Source organism: Ranitomeya imitator, chromosome 3 (genome assembly GCF_032444005.1).
Source record: "Ranitomeya imitator isolate aRanImi1 chromosome 3, aRanImi1.pri, whole genome shotgun sequence".
NCBI classification, from domain to species: domain Eukaryota; kingdom Metazoa; phylum Chordata; class Amphibia; order Anura; family Dendrobatidae; genus Ranitomeya; species Ranitomeya imitator.
In genome coordinates this window covers 415918790-415942168 of record NC_091284.1, presented here as the reverse complement: position 1 = coordinate 415942168, position 23379 = coordinate 415918790, and the positions used below count along the sequence as shown (strand labels likewise).

The following is a 23379-nucleotide window of genomic DNA, read 5'->3' as shown; positions in this document are numbered from 1 at the left end:
TGCCCGTGTATGTGTATCCTCCCACAAAAACATAACAGCCCGTCTCTGTTCACACAGTCTCTGAAGCATGTGCAGTGTTGAGTTCCACCTTGTTGCAACGTCTATGATTAGGCGATGCTGGGGAAGGTTCAAAGAACGCTGATAGGTCTGCATACGGCTGGAGTGTACGGGCGAACGGCGGATATGTGAGCAAAGTCCACGCACTTTGAGGAGCAGGTCGGATAACCCCGGATAACTTTTCAGGAAGCACTGCACCACCAGGTTTAAGGTGTGAGCCAGGGAAGGAATGTGTTTCAGTTGGGAAAGGGAGATGGCAGCCATGAAATTCCTTCCGTTATCACTCACTACCTTGCCTGCCTCAAGATCTACAGTGCCCAGCCATGACTGCGTTTCTTTCTGCAAGAACTCGGACAGAACTTCCGCGGTGTGTCTGTTGTCGCCCAAACACTTCATAGCCAATACAGCCTGCTGACGTTTGCCAGTAGCTGCCCCATAATGGGAGACCTGGTGTGCAACAGTGGCAGCTGCGGATGGAGTGGTTGTGCGACTGCGGTCTGTGGACGAGCTCTCGCTTCTGCAGGAGGACGAAGAGGAGGAGGAGGGGGTGCGAACTGCTACAGCCAATTGTTTCCTAGACCGTGGGCTAGGCAGAACTGTCCCAAACTTGCTGTCCCCTGTGGACCCTGCATCCACCACATTTACCCAGTGTGCCATGATGGACACGTAACGTCCCTGGCCATGCCTACTGGTCCATGCATCTGTTGTCAGGTGCACCTTTGTGCTCACAGATTGCCTGAGTGCATGGACGATGCGCTCTTTAACATGCTGGTGGAGGGCTGGGATGGCTTTTCTGGAAAAAAAGTGTTGACTGGGTAGCTCGTAGCGTGGTACAGCGTAGTCCATCAGGGCTTTGAAAGCTTCGCTTTCAACTAACCGGTAGGGCATCATCTCTAACGAGATTAGTCTAGCTATGTGTGCGTTCAAACCCTGTGTACGCGGATGCGAGGCTAAGTACTTCCTTTTTCTAACCATAGTCTCATGTAGGCTGAGCTGGACTGGAGAGCTGAAGATCGTGGAACTAGCGGGGGTGCCGGTGGACATGAGACGGTGGGAGATGGTATTGTTGCCACCGGTGCCCTAGATGCAGTGTTTCCTACTACGAAACTGGTGATTCCCTGACCCTGACTGCTTTGGCCTGGCAAAGAAACCTGCACAGATACTGCAGGTGGTGCGGAAAATGGTGGCCCTACACTGCCGGAAGGGATGTTGCGTTGCTGACTAGCTTCATTGGCCGAGGGTGCTACAACCTTAAGGGACGTTTGGTAGTTAGTCCAGGCTTGCAAATGCATGGTGGTTAAATGTCTATGCATGCAACTTGTATTGAGACTTTTCAGATTCTGTCCTCTGCTTAAGGTAGTTGAACATTTTTGACAGATAACTTTGCGCTGATCAATTGGATGTTGTTTAAAAAAATGCCAGACTGCACTCTTTCTAGCATCGGATACCTTTTCAGGAATTGCAGACTGAGCTTTAACCGGATGGCCACGCTGTCCTCCAACAGGTTTTGGCTTTGCCACGCGTTTTGGGCAAGATACGGGCCCGGCAGATGGAACCTGTTGCGATGTTGATGCCTGCTGCGGCCCCTCCTCCTCCGCTTCAGAACTGCTGCCGCCTGCACCCTGTTCCCCCAATGGCTGCCAATCGGGGTCAAGAACTGGGTCATCTATTACCTCTTCTTGTAGCTCGTGTGCAACTTCGTCTGTGTCACCGTGTCGGTCGGTGGTATAGCGTTCGTGATGGGGCAACATAGTCTCATCAGGGTCTGATTCTTGATCAGCACCCTGCGAGGGCAATGTTGTGGTCTGAGTCAAAGGACCAGCATAGTAGTCTGGCTGTGGCTGTGCATCAGTGCACTCCATGTCAGATTCAACTTGTAATGGGCATGGACTGTTAACTGCTTCACTTTCTAAGCCAGGAACGGTATGTGTAAAGAGCTCCATGGAGTAACCCGTTGTGTCGCCTGCTGCATTCTTCTCTGTTGTTGTTTTTGCTGAAGAGGACAAGGAAGCGACTTGTCCCTGACCGTGAACATCCACTAACGACGCGCTGCTTTGACATTTACCAGTTTCACGAGAGGAGGCAAAAGAGCTAGAGGCTGAGTCAGCAAGATAAGCCAAAACTTGCTCTTGCTGCTCCGGCTTTAAAAGCGGTTTTCCTACTCCCAGAAAAGGGAGCGTTCGAGGCCTTGTGTAGCCAGACGACGAACCTGGCTCCACAGCTCCAGACTTAGGTGCAATATTTTTTTTCCCACGACCAGCTGATGCTCCACCACTACCACTACCCTCATTACCAGCTGACAATGAACGCCCCCGGCCACGACCTCTTCCACCATACTTCCTCATTGTTTTAAAAACGTAAACAAACTAACGGTATTTGTTGCTGTCACACAAATTACACGGTGAGCTATAACTTCAGTATGATTTAGCTACCCCTTTACAGGTGAGTGAGACCACAACGAAAATCAGGCACAATGTTACACACTCTGTTGTTGGTGGCAACAAATGAGAGAGATGCCACACACGCAGGACTGTCACTGAAGCACAAATGTAAATATTAATCTCCCACTGATTTGATTTTTTTTTTTTTAAGGGAGACTTTAGGAAAAAAAATAATAGAATGAAATGATTTTTTCAGGAAGAATTTAGAAACCAAATAAAATAAAATGATTTTTTCAGGGAGAATTTAGAAAACAAATAAAACAAAAAAAGGCTTTCTATGGCCCACTGAGTGAGAGATGACGCACACAGGAGTCAGGAGTGGCACACAAGCCCAGAGGCCAATATTTATCTCCCACTAATTGATGTAGTGATTTTTTCAGGTAGATTTTGGAACCCAAATCAAGCTAAAAAAATAATAGGCTTTCTATGGCCCACAATTGGAGAGAGAGAGAGAGATGGCACACCCAGGAGTCAAGACTGGCACACAAGCAGAAAGGGCAATATTAATCTCCCACTGATTTGTTTTTTTTTTGTTTTTTTTTCAGGGAGATTGTAGGAAAAAAAAAAATAGAATAAAATGATTTTTTCAGGAAGAATTTAGAAACCAAATAAAATAAAATGATTTTTTCAGGGAGAATTTAGAAAACAAATAAAACAAAAAAAAGGCTTTCTATGGCCCACTGAGTGAGAGATGACGCACACAGGAGTCAGGAGTGGCACACAAGCCCAGAGGCCAATATTTATCTCCCACTGATTGATGTAGTGATTTTTTCAGGTAGATTTTGGAACCCAAATCAAGCTAAAAAAATAATAGGCTTTCTATGGCCCACAATTGGAGAGAGAGAGAGCGATGGCACACCCAGGAGTCAAGACTGGCACACAAGCAGAAAGGGCAATATTAATCTCCCACTGATTTGTTTTGTTTTTGTTTTTTTTTCAGGGAGACTTTAGGAAAAAAAAAATAGAATAAAATGATTTTTTCAGGAAGAATTTAGAAACCAAAGAAAATAAAATGATTTTTTCAGGGAGAATTTAGAAAACAAATAAAACAAAAAAAGGCTTTCTATGGCCCACTGAGTGAGAGATGACGCACACAGGAGTCAGGAGTGGCACACAAGCCCAGAGGCCAATATTTATCTCCCACTTTTTTTTTTTTGTTCCAGGGAAAATTTATAAACCCAATAAAAAAAATAATAAATAGGCTTTCTATGGCCCACTATCTGAGAGACAGAGAAAGATGGCACGCTTAGGACTGGCACACAAGCCCAAAGGCCAATATTAATCTCCCTTTTTTTTTTAAGGGAGAATTTATAAAACCAAAAAAAATAAATAAATAGGCTTTCTATGGCCCACTATTTGTGAGAGAGATGGCACGCTCAGGACTGGCACACAAGCCCAGAGGCCAATATTAATCTCCCACTTTTTTTTTTTTTTCCAGGGAAAATTTATAAACCCAATAAAAAAAAAAATAAATAAATAGGCTTTCTATGGCCCACTATCTGAGAGAGAGAGATGGCACGCTTAGGACTGGCACACAAGCCCAAAGGCCAATATTAATCTCCCACTGATTGATTTATTGATTTTTTTCAGGTAGAATTTAGAACCCAAATAAAGCAAAAAAAAAAAAAAATGGGCTTTCTATGGCCCACTGAGTGAGTGATGATGCACACAGGAGTCAGGAGTGGCACACAAGCCCTGAGGCCAATATTTTTCTCCCACTGATTGATGTAGTGATTTTTTCAGGTAGATTTTAGAACCAAAATCAAGCAAAAAAATAAATAGGCTTTCTATGGCCCACTGAGTGAGAGATGACACAGACAGGGATGGCACTCTAGCAGAAATGTCAATCTTAATCTCCCACAAAAAAAAAAAAAAAAAACAGGGAGTGTCCTTCAATTACTATCTCCCTGCAGTAATCTCAGCCAGGTATGGCAGGCAGCAATAAGGAGTGGACTGATGCACAAATTAAATAAAAAGTGTGTACAAACCAAAAAGATAGCTGTGCAGAAAGGAAGGAACAAGAGGATTTGTGCTTTGAAAAAAGCAGTTGGTTTGCACAGCGGTGTACACACAGCAATGCAGCTATCAGGGAGCCTTCTAGGGCAGCCCAATGAGCTACAGCGCTGAGGGAAAAAAAAAAAAATGTAGCTTCCACTGTCCCTGCACACCGAAGGTGGTGTTGGACAGTGGAAATCGCTACAGCACAAGCGGTTTGGTGGTTAATGGACCCTGCCTAACGCTATCCCTGCTTCTGACGAAGCGGCAGCAACCTCTCCCTAAGCTCAGATCAGCAGCAGTAACATGGCGGTCGGCGGGAACGCCCCTTTATAGCCCCTGTGACGCCGCAGACAGCAAGCCAATCACTGCAATGCCCTTCTCTAAGATGGTGGGGACCAGGACCTATGTCATCACGCTGCCCACACTCTGCGTTTACCTTCATTGGCTGAGAAATGGCGCTTTTCGCGTCATTGAAACGCGACTTTGGTGCGAAAGTCGCGTACCGCATGGCCGACCCCGCACAGGGGTCGGATCGGGTTTCATGAAACCCGACTTTGCTAAAAGTCGGCGACTTTTGAAAATGAACGACCCGTTTCGCTCAACCCTAGTCATCTCCTATATCAGCAATGGGGAAATCTGTTTTCACTGACTGCAGATTTTACACATTTTATCCATGAATTGAGCATGAAAGATTAATTTAGGAATAGAAAGAAACTAATTTCTCTGATAAGATATATGGCAAAGTTGCTTATTTTCATTTGTATTATCGATTTATAATTTCACAGATGATTTCACAGTGGTTGCGACATCCCAACACGTCCATTGTTCTCCTGAACCAAAACATAGTTTTCCAATAGGCTACAAAGCTGAAAAAAACATTTGTACGGTAATTACATTATAGATGGATGGTGTTTGTAAACTGCTGCGGTATATGATGCCGCTAGATAAAAAAGAATAATAAATCTAGGGCCTTTACCCATCTAAGTATATTTGTTCATTGTAGTGGCAGGCAGCTTTTTACCCCAATCACATCAGGTTGACAGCATAGAGGTTTGTTTTTTTATGTAAAGTCATGGTTTTGGTAGTACAATATATGCCATTGACCCACTATAAGATAGTATATACTGTAGTATATAGCATATTAGGCTACTCTTTACAGTATTGTCAAGGAACAGTGTCCAGATATTTTATCTGTTAAAGATGCACCTTAAAAACATAAAGTTATTTCATACCTACCTAAATAACCTTACGTTATGGCATGTGTTTGGAGGAAAAAAGCTGTTTATACCTTACAGAATACATTTGGATATTTTATTTTGCTATCTAAATATATACAGGTGACGCTGACCATAAACGTGGCGTGAAGGAAACCTTATATGGTTCTGGTTTGGGTTTAAAGAGGGTCTTAAAATAGGTAATTTCTTATATATTAACTGCTTTGTTAAAAAAACTACGTAACATATTATCTGAGAGGAGAGCAGTGTTACCATATAGAGTACTGCCACTTCCACTGCAGGAATAACATGCCGGAAAGAAGCCACATTGGATCTACTAAATTGTAATACCATAGGTTCTACACTAGAGAGGGGAAAAAAGTATTTAGTCAGCCACAAATTGTGCAAGTTCTCACACTTAAGAGATGAGAGAGGCCTGTAATTGACATCATAGGTAGAACACAACTATGAGAGTCAAAATGAGAAAACAAATCCAGAAAATCACTTTGATTTGGCCAGATTTATTTTTCAAATTATGGTGGAAAATAAGTATTTGGTCACCTAAAACATGCAAGATTTCTGGCTCTCACAGACTTGTAACTTCTTCTTTAAGAGGCTCCTCTGTCTTCCACTCATTACCTGTAGTAATGGCACCTGTTTGAACTTGTTATCAGTATAAAAGACACCTGTCCACAACCTCAAACAGTCTGACTCCAAACTCCACTATGGTGAGGAATGTCTAAAGAGCTGTTGAAGGACACCAGAAACAAAATTGTAGCCATGCACTAGGCTGAGAAGACTGAAACTGCAATAGGCAAGCAGCTTGGTGTGATGAAATCAACTGTGAGAGCAATAATAAGAAAATGGAAGACATACAAGACCATTGATAATCTCCCTCGATCTGAGGCTCCACGCAAGATCTCACCCTGTGGGGTCAAAATGATCACAAGAACGGTGACAAAAATGCCAGAACCTCATGGGGGGACCTAGTGAATCACCTGCATAGAGCTGGGACCACGGTAACAAAGGCTACCATCAGTAACAGCAATAGCACAAAAAGAGGACTGGAACATCCTCCAAAAATACAAAAATACAGCAAAAAGGCAGAGATCCTTACCTGCCCAGGCCTCCAAACAAATGCACTATCCGGATGCAGTGGACCCACATAGTTGTGAACCGCACCCTCCATGAATTGGTAGGCTGTAAGTGTTGCCTCATCGATATTCTTGCACTTGTGTTACTGCCATCTTAACTATACGGGTCTACTGCATACGGATAGTGCATTTGTTTGGAGGCCTGGGCAGGTAACGATTTCTGCCTTTTTGCTGTATTTTTGTTTTGTTTTTACCATCAGTAACACACTACGCCGCCAGCGACTCAGATCAAGTACATGTCCGGGTCCATCTAAAGTTTGCTAGCAAGCATTTGGATTATCCAGAAGAGTATTGGGAGAATGTCATATGGTCTGATAAAACCAAAGTAGAACTGTTTGGTAGAAACAAAACTCGTCATATTTGGAGGAGACAGAATGCTGAGCTGCATCCAAAGAACACCATACCTACTGTGAAGCATGGGGGTGGCAACATCATGCTTTGGGGCTGTTTCTCTGCAAATGGACCAGGATGACTGATCCGTGTACATGAAATAATGAATGGGGCCAGGTATCATGAGATTTTGAGTGCAAACCTTCCATCAGCAAGGGCATTGAAGATGAAACGTGAATGGGTCTTTCAGCATGATAATGATCCCAAGCACACCACCAGGGTAATGAAGCAGTGGATCCGTAAGAAGCATACGACGGTCCTGGAGTGGCTTAGCCAGTCTCCAGATCTCAACCCCATAGGAAACCTTTTGAGGGAGTTGAAAGTCAGTGTTGCTTTTTAAGTGTGAGAATTTGCACAATTGGTGGCTGACTAAATACTTTTTTCCCCACTGTATGTGATTTGAAAAGAAATCAAGAAGTTAGTGAAGTACCTGTTAGCATAGCTCCATATCAATGGTAATGTCTTATGCCAGTGATTGACCGATTGACAACTGTGTTCCTGTGGTGTAATATTATTATGGATGACAATTCATTATTCCAGAATCTAAACACCTGGGCTATAAAGCAGAATGTAAACTGAAAGTATAATACGCAATCAATTGTTATTCCATTTGCAAGAGTGCCAGTGGGTTTTCTTATTGTCAGAAAACTCATGACCATGTCAAACACTGTGTTGTCCACAACCATATTTCCATACACCGTTCACATTCATGAAAATCTATCATGTTCTTCTTATATCCTAGCTTTGTCTTGTCCTTTAAGCCTGAAAAAATATTTGCTACACAATATCTAAATACTAGTTGGCCCTTGCAAGATTTTCGCACATTGGTCATCGGGGGCGCAGGCAATTTCCGGAAAAGCAAGCTGGTCAAATGTAAATGTATTTAATGAGATGATAAACACAGACAGGTATTTATATATGTAATTGCAACTGAGAAGCATCGTGTGAGACATCTTTGATATACTTGAACATCTGTGCATAAGGGTTATGGTTTGTTAGCATTATTTGCAATTTATCCATTAAATCTTGTCAACATTTTCTATTGGCTGGATTGTCAATACGATGCTGCAACGCAGAGTCAAAATTGAGAATGAAAAGGCCTGCGTAAGTTGGGTTAACCCCTTCAGGTGGTTGTAAACTTCCCACCATGTGATAAACCTGGCCATGTATTTTGAAACAATATGGCCCCCTGCCAGGAATATTGACAGAGTTCACTTGAACTGATGCAAAAGCCAGAGCATTATTAAATTGCCGTATATTTTGCAAATAGTTTTGAGCTACGTGATCATTCTTTTCAATAAGTGTCTGAAGTTCTTTTCAAACATGGCATGTAATTTAACCTTTCCCTTGAGGCAACAGATGGAAGCAGATTGGTCACTACCAACTTCACCTAAATAGAGCTTTGCTGAACAATGTGGACATACTTTATCCATACTCCTAACACTGTGGATTTTAACTTCATTGTCTGGAAGTAATAAGTGAGCACAACAGTATGTCTTTGGAAGTGAATGTTGGCACCTCATTGCACAGATGACTTGTAGACGCAGGAAGTAATAAGGTGGAACTAAATCAATAGAGTGCTCTTGCAGTAGTGTTCTACGCTGATATAATATCTGTTGTCTGTGCTTCTGTTGAGCCTGTCTGTGATTTTCAAGTCTTTGTTGTCTTTGTTCATGAGGTTGTAGTCTGTTTGATGTTCGCTGAGATGGTGTCTGAAGAGGTTTGGGACGTCTCGTTCGTGTTGGCCTGCTTCAAGGCCTGCTTTTTATACACCTCTTCCTAGTCACCCTGCAAAGTAATTCCAAACCAAAACAATGTCAGGTCTGCGCTCCAAATGCAGCTTGAAATGTACAATAGGTAGTGCATGTTTCCAATAGAATAAGCAGTGCATGTTTCCAAATGTGTTTGCATATGTGACTCACCTGCAGTGAAGTGTGAAATCTGTTTGGATTTGTTTGTGATGTCTGAAAGCAGCTTTGTGGTAGTGTGCTCTGGGGTTGTGTGGTGCCACCTGCAGGTCATTTTTCCTTACTGCAGGTTTATGAAAATTAACTTTTAAACTGTATTTTGTGATCACATCATGGATGTGTGGTTTGTTTGGCTATTTTCTTGCTGAAGGGGGCAAGTTTACCATTCAAATGGTGTATCATTTGTATGTGTGGGTGCAGTATGAACGGAGATACAAAGTAATCACTGAAAAAGAGTGTTTTGAAGTAATATAGAAGGATCTACTATCAAAGATGTTAAATATTGTATTTTATATATTTTGGGGAGATATTTCTTTTCATGTGGACTGTAGCATAAATTGGTAGTCCGGATTTTTTATTTGAATATACATGAGTAACCTTCTTAGAAATTTATTTTTATTCATCTTCCACTGGTCCCAAATAATAGCCCAGGTGCGTACTTCCCATAAGGGCAGATCAAATGGCCCCTATACAGGTCCTTCTCAAAAAATTAGCATATAGTGTTAAATTTCATTATTTACCATAATGTAATGATTACAATTAAACTTTCATATATTATAGATTCATTATCCACCAACTGAAATTTGTCAGGTCTTTTATTGTTTTAATACTGATGATTTTGGCATACAACTCCTGATAACCCAAAAAACCTGTCTCAATAAATTAGCATATCAAGAAAAGGTTCTCTAAATGACCTATTACCCTAATCTTCTGAATCAACTAATTAACTCTAAACACATGCAAAAGATACCTGAGGCTTTTATAAACTCCCTGCCTGGTTCATTACTCAAAACCCCCATCATGGGTAAGACTAGCGACCTGACAGATGTCAAGAAGGCCATCATTGACACCCTCAAGCAAGAGGGTAAGACCCAGAAAGAAATTTCTCAACAAATAGGCTGTTCCCAGAGTGCTGTATCAAGGCACCTCAATGGTAAGTCTGTTGGAAGGAAACAATGTGGCAGAAAACGCTGTACAACGAGAAGAGGAGACCGGACCCTGAGGAAGATTGTGGAGAAGGACCGATTCCAGACCTTGGGGAACCTGAGGAAGTAGTGGACTGAGTCTGGTGTGGAAACATCCAGAGCCACCGTGCACAGGTGTGTGCAGGAAATGGGCTACAGGTGCCGCATTCCCCAGGTAAAGCCACTTTTGAACCATAAACAGCGGCAGAGGCGCCTGACCTGGGCTACAGAGAAGCAGCACTGGACTGTTGCTAAGTGGTCCCAAGTACTTTTTCTGATGAAAGCAAATTTTGCATGTCATTCGGAAATCAAGGTGCCAGAGTCTGGAGGAAGACTGGGGAGAAGGAAATGCCAAAATGCCTGAAGTCCAGTGTCAAGTACCCACAGTCAGTGATGGTGTGGGGTGCCATGTCAGCTGCTGGTGTTGGTCCACTGTGTTTCATCAAGGGCAGGGTCAATGCAGCTAGCTATCAGGAGATTTTGGAGCACTTCATGCTTCCATCGGCTGAAATGCTTTATGGAGATGAAGATTTCATTTTTCAGCACGACCTGGCACCTGCTCACAGTGCCAAAACCACTGGTAAATGGTTTACTGACCATGGTATTACTGTGCTCAATTGGCCTGCCAACTCTCCTGACCTGAACCCCATAGAGAATCTGTGGGATATTGTGAAGAGAAAGTTGAGAGACGCAAGACCCAACACTCTGGATGAGCTTAAGGCCGCTATTGAAGCATCCTGGGCCTCCATAACATCTCAGCAGTGTCACAGGCTGATTGCCTCCATGCCACGCCGCATTGAAGCAGTCATTTCTGCCAAAGGATTCCCGACCAAGTATTGAGTGCATAACTGAACATTATTATTTGATGGTTTTTTTGTTTGTTATTAAAAAACACTTTTATTTGATTGGATGGGTGAAATATGCTAATTTATTGAGACAGCTTTTTTGGGTTATCAGGAGTTGTATGCCAAAATCATCAGTATTAAAACAATAAAAGACCTGACAAATTTCAGTTGGTGGATAATGAATCTATAATATATGAAAGTTTAATTGTAATCATTACATTATGGTAAATAATGAAATTTAACACTATATGCTAATTTTTTGAGAAGGACCTGTAGGTCCCATGAGCTGGGAGGACCAGTGCTAAGCAACACTGCCCCCCATCCTCAGGATGCAAATACCATTGAATACAACAGCCATCACTCACTACTCCATCATTCACCCTGTGTGTGTGAGCTCTGACATCTCAGCTTGGCAAGCGTGATGACATTACTACATTATGCCAGCTCCATATCTCACCATCCACTACTGCTTTGATCGTGAGACTACCATTATTTTATAAACAATCATCTTGGTTATCTAATACATAAAATTGAGATATGCAGAAAAAACATCACTCACCATAACTTAAAAAATGTAAACGTCCTTTATTCCATGTGGCTGGACAATCCTTAGGAAAGCAGGGGGAGCGGGGAAGAGAAGGAGCAGTGTCCTGCTTTCCTAACGATTGTCCTGCAACTTTAAATAAAGGACATTTACATTTTTCATGCACCACAATACATATCTTTAAGTTGTATGCCCCACTTTCAGACAGCTGTTAACTGGATGGTTGCTTAGCATGTGATTAGTTATGCAGATTCTTGACATGTCACTGCATTGTTACTGTGTTGCTCCTGGTAGTGGGAAAAAAACCTTTTCTTCCTGAATACTACAAATTACAACCTGTTCTCACATTCCTTAATAGTTCAGTGTGTTATCAGGTTGATTCCCAATTGAAAGGTCACTGGTTCAAATTGAGGAGCAGCCATGAAGCAGATTTCCCAAGAAAAGAGAAATAACATCACCCAGCTCATCGTTAGCGGTCACTCTGCCAAAAAAATTGCCAAACTACATCATGTGAGTGACATGACAGTTGGAAGAATACAAATGATGTCCAGCTATCCAAAAAAAAGCCAAGAGGTGGACATTCAGGCAAGTCGGGTCATCACAAGGTCTAGCAGTTTTGGCGCAACAAACACAGCAGTGGAGGTGGCTCGTATGTTTTGCAATAGTGAGATCACAGATGTCCATGCAAGCATCGTGTGACACACATTACACAAGTCTGGAATAGTGGCCCGAAAAAAGAAGCCTCCAATTAATATTGTCATAAGAAACTTTGGCTCGAGTCTGCAAAAAAGTATGAAATGTGGACAGTAGAAGATTGGAAACAGGTGATTTGAAGCAATGCAACAAAAGTCAATAAACTAGGCTCTGATGGGTGCAAATGAACAAGGGAAAAAGGGGCTAATGGATTGATAAATTGAAAGAGGTGTAAAGTTTGGTGGAGGAACATAATGATATGAGGTTGTATGACAGTTAAAGGAGTTGGATACTTCACCAGGATCGATGGTGGTCTCAATGCTGAGCTATATGTGAGTATCCTACAAGACGAGTTACTTTGTATACTCGAGTACTATGGGTATGAAATGGACAACATAGTGTTCCAGCAGGACAATGATCCAAAGAATACATCTATATTGGTAAAGAAATGGTTCAACGACAATGAAATAGAGGTGCTGGATTGGTCCCCCAGAGTCCACAGACTGCAACCAAATCAAACACTTGTGGGTAGAGTTTAATATAAAACTGTTTAGATAGCCAAGTAACCAGTATGCACCAACTTTGTAGATTGTGAGCCCTCGCGGGCAGGGTCCTCTCTCCTCCTGTACCAGTTGTGACTTGTATTGTTCAAGATTATTGTACTTGTTTATTATGTATAACCCTCCTCACATGTAAAGCGCCATGGAATAAATGGCGCTATAATAATAAATAATAATAATAATAACTTTGGAAACATGTAGAAGGGACCTGGCAGCACATTTCAATTGAGACATGCTTGAATCTGATGAGAGCATGCTCAGAAGGATTTAGGCAGTGTTGAAAGCCAAAGGTGGATTTACAAAATACAAAACACAATAATAAACTAAAAATTCCGATTTTTGGCAGCAAAACAGTAAAAATGCAGTGACATAAAAAAAGTATCTGTATAACTAATTATATGCAAAATATTTACAAGTAAAATTTATGCATGAGATAGCCAAGATGATTGTCCATAAAATGATGGTAGGCTCACATTCAAAGCAGTGGTGTATGGTGAGATATATTGGTGTGTCGGGCTGTGGGGGCTATCATATATGGCTTTGGGGAGTGGGGACCATCATACTGTGTGTGAGGAGTTATAGGGTCCATCATACATGCTGTGAGGGCTAAGGGGTACATCATAAAATGTGGGGGGCTGTGGGAGACATCATTCATGTTGTGAGGCCATCATGCTGTGTTGGAGGCTGTGGGGGCTATTGTACTGTGTGAAGTGGATTGTGCAGCCATCATACTATGTGAGGGCACTTTGGGGGGCATCACGCTGTATGGTGGGCTGTAGGACCATTGAATGGTGTGAGCAGTTGTGGTGGTCCATGATATATATGCTGTGTGGGGCTATGAGGGCATAATAATGTGAGAACCATAATACTTTGTGGAGAGGGTTGTGGGGCCATCATACTGTGTGAAAGCACTGTGGAGGGGCATCATACTGTATGCGGAAGCTGTGGGACCATCATACTTTGTGTGGAGGGGCTATGGAATCATCATACTGAAGGGGAGAACTATGGATGCATCATATTGGTGGGTCTTGCTAATGGGGTCATCATACTGTGTGTGTGGTACTGTGGAAACAATTTATGTGGGTGTATTCACTGTGAAGCATCATACTGGGTATGGGGACTTCAGCAGTGGCACAATTTTTGTACACATGCTTCAAAACATGTCTCTCTTCTGTGTTTAAAGGTTGGAATATATTTTCCTTTCTGTGACTGCATTTATGTACTTTGAAAAAGGCAAACTCTTGCTATGAGGTCCCATGATTTCTATGTATGCCTCTGTAGCAGTCTGTATGTTAGTTGCTGTTCAAAATGGTCAACAAGCTTGTTGACAGACATATCTCTAAAAGCTTACTAGCACATTGAGAATTACAGTTAGGTCCATATATATTTGGACAGAGACAACATTTTTCTAATTTTGGTTATAGACATTACTACAATGACTTTTAAACAAAACAATTCAGATGCAGTTGAAGTTCAGACTTTCAGCTTTCATTTGAGGGTATCCACATTAAAATTGGATGAAGGGTTTAGGAGTTTCAGATCCTTAACATGTGCCACCCTGTTTGTAAAGGGACCAAAAGTAATTGGACAATTGACTCCAAGGCTATTTCATGGACAGGTGTGGGCAATCCCTTCGTTATGTCATATAGTAACATAATAACATAGTAACATAGTTAGTAAGGCCGAAAAAAGACATTTGTCCATCCAGTTCAGCCTATATTCCATCATAATAAATCCCCAGATCTACGTCCTTCTACAGAACCTAATTGTATGATACAATATTGTTCTGCTCCAGGAAGACATCCAGGCCTCTCTTGAACCCCTCGACTGAGTTCGCCATCACCACCTCCTCAGGCAAGCAATTCCAGATTCTCACTGCCCTAACAGTAAAGAATCCTCTTCTATGTTGGTGGAAAAACCTTCTCTCCTCCAGACGCAAAGAATGCCCCCTTGTGCCCGTCACCTTCCTTGGTATAAACAGATCCTCAGCGAGATATTTGTATTGTCCCCTTATATACTTATACATGGTTATTAGATCGCCCCTCAGTCGTCTTTTTTCTAGACTAAATAATCCTAATTTCAGTAATCTATCTGGGTATTGTAGTTCTCCCATCCCCTTTATTAATTTTGTTGCCCTCCTTTGTACTCTCTCTAGTTCCATTATATCCTTCCTGAGCACCGGTGCCCAAAACTGGACACAGTACTCCATGTGCGGTCTAACTAGGGATTTGTACAGAGGCAGTATAATGCTCTCATCATGTGCATCCAGATCTCTTTTAATGCACCCCATGATCCTGTTTGCCTTGGCAGCTGCTGCCTGGCACTGGCTGCTCCAGGTAAGTTTATCATTAACTAGGATCCCCAAGTCCTTCTCCCTGTCAGATTTACCCAGTGGTTTCCCGTTCAGTGTGTAATGGTGATATTGATTCCTTCTTCCCATGTGTATAACCTTACATTTATCATTGTTAAACCTCATCTGCCACCTTTCAGCCCAAGTTTCCAACTTATCCAGATCCATCTGTAGCAGAATACTATCTTTTCTTGTATTAACTGCTTTACATAGTTTTGTATCATCTGCAAATATCGATATTTTACTGTCATTCTCAATTAAGCAGATAAAAGGCCTGGAGTTGATTTGAGGTATGTTGCTTGCATTTGGAAGGTTTTGCTGTGAAGTGAACATGCAGTCAAAGGAGCTCTTTATGCAGGTGAAACAAGCCATCCTTAAGCTGCGAAAACAGAAAAAACCCATCCGAGAAATTGCCACAGTTTTAGGAGTGGCAAAATCTACAGTTTGGTACATCCTGAGAAAGAAAGAAAGCACTGGAAACTCATCAATGCAAAAAGACCTGGGCGCCCACGGAAGACATCAGTGGTGGATGATCACAGAATAATATCCTTGGTGAAGAGAAACCCTTTCCCAACAGCCAACCAAATGAAGAACACTCTCCAGGAGGTAGGCGTATCAATATCCAAATCTACCATAAAGAGAGGACTGCATGAAAGTAAATACAGAGGGTTCACTGCATGGTGCAAGCCACTGATAAGTATCAAGAATAAAAAGGCTAGACTGGACTTTGCTTAAAAACATCTAAAAAAGCCAGCACAGTTCTGGAAGAGCATTCTTTGGACAGATGAAACCAAGATCAACCTCTACCAGAATGATGGAAAGAGAAAAGTATGGTGAAGGCGTGGTACAGCTCATGATCCCAAGCATACCACATCATCTGTAAAACACGGCGGAGGCAGTGTGATGGCTTGGGCATGCATGGCTGCCAGTGGCACTGGGTCACTTGTATTTATTGATGATGTGACACAGGACAGAAGCAGCCGATTGAATTCTGAAGTATTCAGAGACATACTGTGTGCTCAGATCCAGCCAAATTCAGCAAAACTGATTGGTCGTTGTTTCATACTACAGATGGACAATGACCCAAAACATAAAGCCAAAGCAACCCAGGAGTTTATTAAAGCAAAGAAGTGGAATATTCTTGAATGGCCAAGTCAGTCAACTGATCTCAACCCAATTGAGCATGCATTTCACTTGATAAAGACTTAACTTCAGACAGAAAGGCCCACAAACAAACAGCAACTGAAAACTACCGCAGTGAAGGCCTGGCAGAGCATCAAAAAGGAGGAAAAACAGTGTCTGGTGATGTCCTTGCGTTCAAGACTTCAGGCAGTCATTGCCAACAAAGGGTTTTCAACCAAGTACTAAAAATGAACATTTTATTTAAAATTATTGAATCTGTCCAATTACTTTTGGTCCCTTTAAAAACAGGGTGGCACATGTTAAGGAGCTGAAACTCCTAAACCCTTCATCCAATTTTAATGTGGATACCATCAAATGAAAGTTGAAAGTCGGAATGTCAACTGCATCTGAAATGTTTTGTTTAAAATTCATTGTGGTAATGTCTATAACCAAAATTAGAAAAATGTTCTCTCTGTCCAAATATATATGGACCTAACTGTACTTTTTCCTATATCAGATATGAGGCAGTGACCCCTGTTACAGCTAAGGGGCGCTGTATGTGCTCTCCAGAATGTGCATGGAAGCGTAGAGAGGCCATGAGGGCATACTGCAGACACAGGTGTGGCTGTAATTAGAATAGTGAAGCAGTAACTGACTAAAATCCCTGTAGTAGAGTGGGAGGTGTGTCAGTGTTGGTTTGGAAGCAGACAGAGAAGTTGTCTGCAGAGCTCTTTGTGTGTGGAGCAACACAGGGGCAAAAGGAAATGACACCCTGCATCCCTGGCTGTCTTGTGTTGCCAGGCTGCAATCCAGAGGATAGCGTGATGTGCATGGCGTGAGCAGAGACTTGGTATCGGCGGGCGGACACCCCAGGGAAACTGTACAGAGGGAAGTCCGGCCTGTGTAGGGACTGCAAAGGTAAAGCCGGTTACTTTATATTGCTGATGGACTATGTGAAGAAGCCGTGTACTGTATATTTTCCTTTGGCCTGGATGAAGAAGCCATTTACTATGTATTGCTAAAAGACTGTGTGAAGTAAGACAATAAAGAAATGTTTTGTTTGAGCTTGCTTGGGTCATTGCCGTTTCACTGCGTATGGTCCTACCGCTGCATCACATATGGTGGAAAGAATGCGGGCCATGTGAACTAAGGCATACCCCAGAGAGTGCTGCAGATTTTTGTGCAAGTTTGCTGGAGAAATTGAGAAACTTTTGGAGCAGGTTGTGCTTAATCAGCAAAGGCTTCAGCAAGAGATGCTGCAGTTTCAGCGTTCGCTGCAAGAGGTTCTGAAGCAGCAGGAGCTGCAGTTTCAGCAGCAGCAGGAGGCACTACAGTGGAAGCTAGCAGAGATTCAGCATGTTAAAATGGAGACCCCTAAAATGGGGGGTGAACAGCAGGGTGCTGAAAAGACCCCAAAGGTAAGGGGTGATCATTGGGTGTACCAGTGGTCCTATGTAGAGACTCGGTCTGCCAGGTCTCAAGCAAATGACTTGTTGCAATTGGTGGAGGAGTGGCTCCAGCCTGAGTTCTGTTCTCCGTATGAGATGATGGAGAGAATCGTGGCTGACTGGATGGCGAGGGCTCTGCCGGCCGCCATGCAGCGTTGGGTCGGGCTGAGGGACCTAGGCCACCTGGAACTGCTGATAGAATTGATTGAGCGGTATAAGTCCACTCAGGATGTTGCACCAGAGCCCAGGCATGGGGCTAGTAACTGTTCAGGAACATCTCAGCCCATGGACTGTGGGAACACTGGTCAGGAGTCTATGTGTGCCCAGTCTGTCTGTATCACCACTATGGGCACAGCTGGCAGCAAACCAGAATTGTGCCAGGTACTTGTGAATGGGAGCCAAACAGAGGCTCTCTTGGACACGGGGAGTAAAGTGACTCTGGTCCATCATTCCCTTGTTGCTGGGGAGGACAACACCAACAAACCGAAAGTGAAGGTGATGGGCATCCATGGGGAAATCCGGGAGTACCCGACCGCGGAGGTCAATGTTTCTACACTGTGTGGGCACATTAGACATGTGGTGGGAGTGGCAAAGACCCTTCCATATGGGGCTGTGTTGGGGAGAGATTTGCCCGTTTTGATCCCTGTGGGAGACTAGGTTCAACCCTCTCACGGAAAAAGTTGTACCGGGTGCAGAACCCAAAGATATTGAGATACCTGCCATAGGGGTCGCCAACCTAGGGACAGAGTGTAATCCCGAAAGGCTCCCCCTAAAGGTAATGGCAGGAGAAACTAAAGATGTTGTTTCGGGCTTAGAACCCGAAGATCCTAAGATGTATGCCACAGGGGTCACCAATTTAGGGTTAGAGTGTAATCCCGATAGACTCACTGTAGAGGTTGTGGCAGTAGAGTTTGTGGGGACCCCATTGAATCCTAAGCTGGAGGTGTTCCCTGGTAAGGTTGGGAGCGCTCAGATCCTGGGTCCCACACGGAGATGCAGATATAAAAGACACAGGTATGAGAAGAGCCGGGAGTGTATGTTCGCAGAGGCGACTGGGGACATGCGCACGAGGAACCCTCTGGCACGATCAAGGATGGGGCCGGGGGTCAGGGTAAATTAGGTAGAGCGCTCACTAAACAGCATTGCCGGGAGGCTCAGGTTCTGGTGCGGCGTAGTACAGATATATGCTCAGAGTTGCCAGTGCGGTCCATGGCATTTCAGCGTGATATAGCCACTGAGGCACGGATAAGGGTACAGAGGAAACGGTACCAGGGGCTCGAAAGCAGATACTTAAGTGACAGGATGACCCGTGGGGTTAGTGTGCCCAAAATAAACAAGGTCGAGACCACCCAAAACTGGCCCAAATCTATGGTTAAACAGAAAAGAGGGCTTGGCTTCTGTAATGGAGAACAAGGGGGTGGTCCCGTAATGAAGTGTGGAGGAGAACCGCAAAGGGGAGGGATGCATGCGCCAATCGATGGTTCCAGTCCCTACTTTGGTTTCTTAGTGCAGTGTCGAGTGGGGATGTCACAGGGGCATACAGATACCCTGTCTCGCGCCCTTACTGGGTAACAAATGTTCAATCCCACAGGTGTGAACAGGGGGGGAGGATATGTGGGGCAGTGACCCCTGTTACAGATAGGGGGCACTGTATGTGCTCTCCAGAATATGCATGAATGCGTAGTGAGGCCATGATAGCTTACTGCAGACACAGGTGTGGCTGTAATTAGAATAGTGATGCAGTGACTGATTAAAATCCCTGTAGTAGAGGGGGAGGTGTGTCAGTGTTGGTTGGGAAGCAGAGAAGTTGTCTGCAGAGCTCTTTGTGTGTGGAGCAACACAGGGGCAAAAGGAACTGACACCCTGCGTCCCAGGCTGTCTTGTGTTGCCAGGCTGCAATCCGGTGGATAGCGTGATGTGCATGGCGTGAGTAGAGACTTGGTATCGGTGGACGGTCGCCCCAGGGAAACTGGACAGAGGGAAGTCCGGTCTGTGTGGGGACTGCAAAGGTAAAGCCGATTACTGTGTACTTCTGATAGACTATGTGAAGAAGCCGTGTACTGTATATTTTCCTTTGGCCTGGATGAAGAAGTCATTTACTATGTATTGCTAAAAGACTGTGTGAAGTAGCACAATAAAGAAACGTTTTGTTTGAACTTGCTTGGGTCACTGCAGTTTCACTGTGTATGGTCCTACCGCTGCATTACCCAGATTACTGCAAAATGCCTGTTGTTAAGACTACACTTTGTAGTATACAAAAATTCCAGGACAAGCTATTTGTGTACATTTAGCTAGCAAAGTATGTTAGCCGATTTATGATCTAAGGTCTGCAAATTCTAAATGCAACTTTAGGGTGTAATACAGGCTGTAGTATAGCAATGTAAAAAGTTAGTCAACTTTTTTTATGTAGAAATGTAAAATAATGTTCAAATGTGAATGTATGCTTTAAGGGGTATTTCAAAGACCAATAAAACACCCTTCATTTGTCACTAGTAAACTGAAACAAACTTGCGATTTTCTATGTGTATGAAGATATATCAGCCAGAATCTGGAATAATCACAGAGCTGGCAGGGGTTGGATACCAAAGTCTAAAATTATTTCCAAAAACAGCAATTATAAAAAGACACCTCGCTGTTTTATGTTGTCACATGAAACTGTCCCGAAGCATCTTCAATCAGAAACATCCCCGTACAATGAAGATTAAAATCCAAATTCAACATAAAACATTAAAAAACCTTGACACGCATTGCACAAACCCAACTCAGAATTTATATTCACAATTGAAGCCAAAAGGCGAAACCCTGGGTTGGACTTGTGTAAGACGTGCTGCTGTTTTCAATGACTTATGCAGAATTTGGATTTTAACCTTGTGAGTATATTCAATAAACCTTGATAGAAACCAGATCTTGTAAAGGGGCTGCGCTATGTACAGTTTTATCTCTGAGAATAGAAGGTTTGTATAGAAATCCCACAAAAATCTTGAAAGGAAGTCAGTGGTGCAAAAGCTGATTTCATCTAACAAGTGCGTGTGACCAGAAAGCAACGACCGAAAAATTATACAAGATTGGTCTAACAGAATTTTCTGTAGTTTATGAAAGGAAAACTTCTAAATGTACAATGATGCTACAGGAGATTCATGTGACAAACACAGAGCGATTAGTTTGCCATATCCTTGCACATTTCCTATGTCCATCACATCAGGTTTTTTCCATTGGTTTCAAATTGCATAGCATCTCCAGATGAACGAATCAATTCAATGCAAACTAAATTTTTGTGACATTTTTAGGAATTTGATGAACTTGGCGAAGTAGAAAAAATTGTAATTTGCTTTGCGCGAATACCCTAAAATGGCTATTACCATTTTACATATCGCAGGAGATTACATCAGCTTGACAAAGCTCACATGAACTGTGACATGGCTGGGAGGACTTCCCAATAATGCCTTACAATTATAGCATCACATGGTATAGCACAGCCAATCAGGAGGGACTATCACACTTTGTATAAAAGTGAGGCAGGGAATGTAGCATCCATTTTGGGGTGAATCTGGACAGTTAGAGGATGCATTCAGCTCACAGCTTAGCAATAGAAATAGAGAGAATGTCATGAAATAGAAAGCACATTCTATAGAGAGTGTGTTGTACAATAGCAGTATTGATGAAAATTAGTGGTCTGTAAAAAAGAGAAAACATAAATTCAGTTGATAAGGAGAAAGAATGAAAATGAGGAGAACTGGCAGCAGTGTTTGATCAAACAAAGATTTAGTGTTGCTTGTAGCTGCTATTCTTTGCATCTTTTTCATTATTCAAGCCAAAAATATTGCAGAAAGAGAGAAAATTCTATTAGGGTATGTGCACACGTCAGGATTTTCTAACAGAAATTTCCTGACAAAAAATGGATATTTCTGCCAGAAATCCGCATGCGTTTTTTTTTCACGTTTTTTGTGCGTTTTTTCCCAAATGCATAGAATAGCGGGAAAATGCAGAAAATCCGCAAAATTAATGAACATGCTGCTTTTTTTACCGCAATGTGTTTTCTTAGTGTCTGCCAGACAAAAGTGTATTTGTCACAAACTACTGTACTAAGTTTTTGCACGCCTGTTATATTAGTTTAATTTGATGTCCTAACACTTAACACAAATCTGCGGCCTGCTATGGCTGCTGTTATTTGGATGTGTACCCATTTTTTGTTCAATCATTTTTAGAAAGAGGGGAATAATTGTGTCAAAAAATGCAAAAGAGAATTTAAAAAAATCCAGCCATTTAACAGCGACTGTCTATCTTACAGTATGTATGTGATGCGCCCACAGGGCAGTGGGGTACTCGGTACCGGGTCCGGTTGCAGAGGGGGATGTCACGGTGGCTGTGACCCGGTCTGTGGCCCTGGGCATCAACGTTAATGGGGAAGGTCTTTAAAGGGAATAAAGTTTATGTTCGTGACACCACCTGTGGTGTTCGGTCAATGGGGACCGACGCTGCTTTAAGAGGTCTTCTGGGGTGATGTTATGGCAGCTATATGGTATAACTTCCCACAGGTGAAGTGTATCACCAGGGCTCCTGTGGTGTAGATGAAAGATGGTGAGGAGTGCAATAAAGAACAAGGACACAAGGTTGCAGTCTCTTTACCTTGGTTTACTGAAGACTTCAGCATCCACAGTCCAGAGCATCAGATCACAGGGCAGGCAGGGTCTGGCTGGCTTGAAGGCAAGTTAGGAGTACCCTTGGTGGTGCTAGGTCGGACAGGTAGGAGTTCAGCTGTCCTGCCGGTCTCTGATGCATGTCAAAGAGGTCCTTACAACCTTGGTGTTCCGGCTACCGGTCTCTGCGCTTCAGAAGGAGGCAGCCTGCTCAGGGCTGGTCTCCCCCTGGTATTCTGTCCTGTGCTTTGCTCTCCTGCACATTCGCTGCAATCAATTCGGCCCTCTAAATGTCTCTTTCCAGGAACTGCTGCACTGCGGCGGCACAGCTCCGTAAAACCTTCCTCTGCCTCAGACTGGTCCAGTCTGTTTCCTGGCAAGACTGAACTGACTTTCCCTACAGACTACCATATATATATATATATATATATATATATATATATATATATATATATATATATATAGCAAGTAGGATTAAAAGCTCCCCCTGTTGTGTGAATGTCTTGCATTTTTGTGGTATCTGGTTGCAGTTATCCCTTCTTGCCTTCAAGCGGCGTAACATCACTCTCCCCGTGAGGTGAGCAATGCTACTGTGACAACCAGGACCCTGGGGCGCCACATATGTAAAAAATTAATAGTTTTGCACACCCATTTGATAAGTCAAATATGACATCCATACGTTCCACATCAATAGTGAAGTCTGTTGTCACTGCTGTTTTTGGACATGCAACAAGTATTTCTTGTTCAGTCTTTTTTTGTGAAGGAGGGAAATGTGTTGTGAATTCTGTGGCAGAGCTCCCTCATGTGGTCACAAGTGGTACTTCGGCTGATTCTCTCTGTAAGCTTCCGTTGGTGGAGGGAAGTGGTACTGCGGCTTCTGAGTTTCCTCCCTCAGGTGATGTGGTGAGGTCGTTAGGTGCTGCTCTACTTAACTCCACCTAGTGCTTTGATCCTGGCTTCCTGTCAATGTTCCAGTATTGGACTTGTTTTCCTC

The 23379-nt window shown here is 43.0% G+C and overlaps 1 protein-coding gene across 8 annotated transcripts in view; it reads left to right on the top strand.

Moving 5' to 3' along the window:
- Window positions 1–23379, top strand: part of LOC138670121 (CYFIP-related Rac1 interactor A-like) — a 132584-nt gene that overhangs the window by 8844 nt on the left and 100361 nt on the right. The window contains exon 1 of one of the 8 annotated variants that reach the window (XM_069757164.1): window positions 19405–19757. The exons of 6 other annotated variants lie outside the window; for them this stretch is intronic. The gene's annotated coding sequence lies outside the window, so the exon portion shown is untranslated. Of the gene's footprint in view, window positions 1–19404; window positions 19758–23379 lie in introns of those variants that run through there. One more of the 8 variants, XM_069757170.1, reaches the window with a different exon arrangement.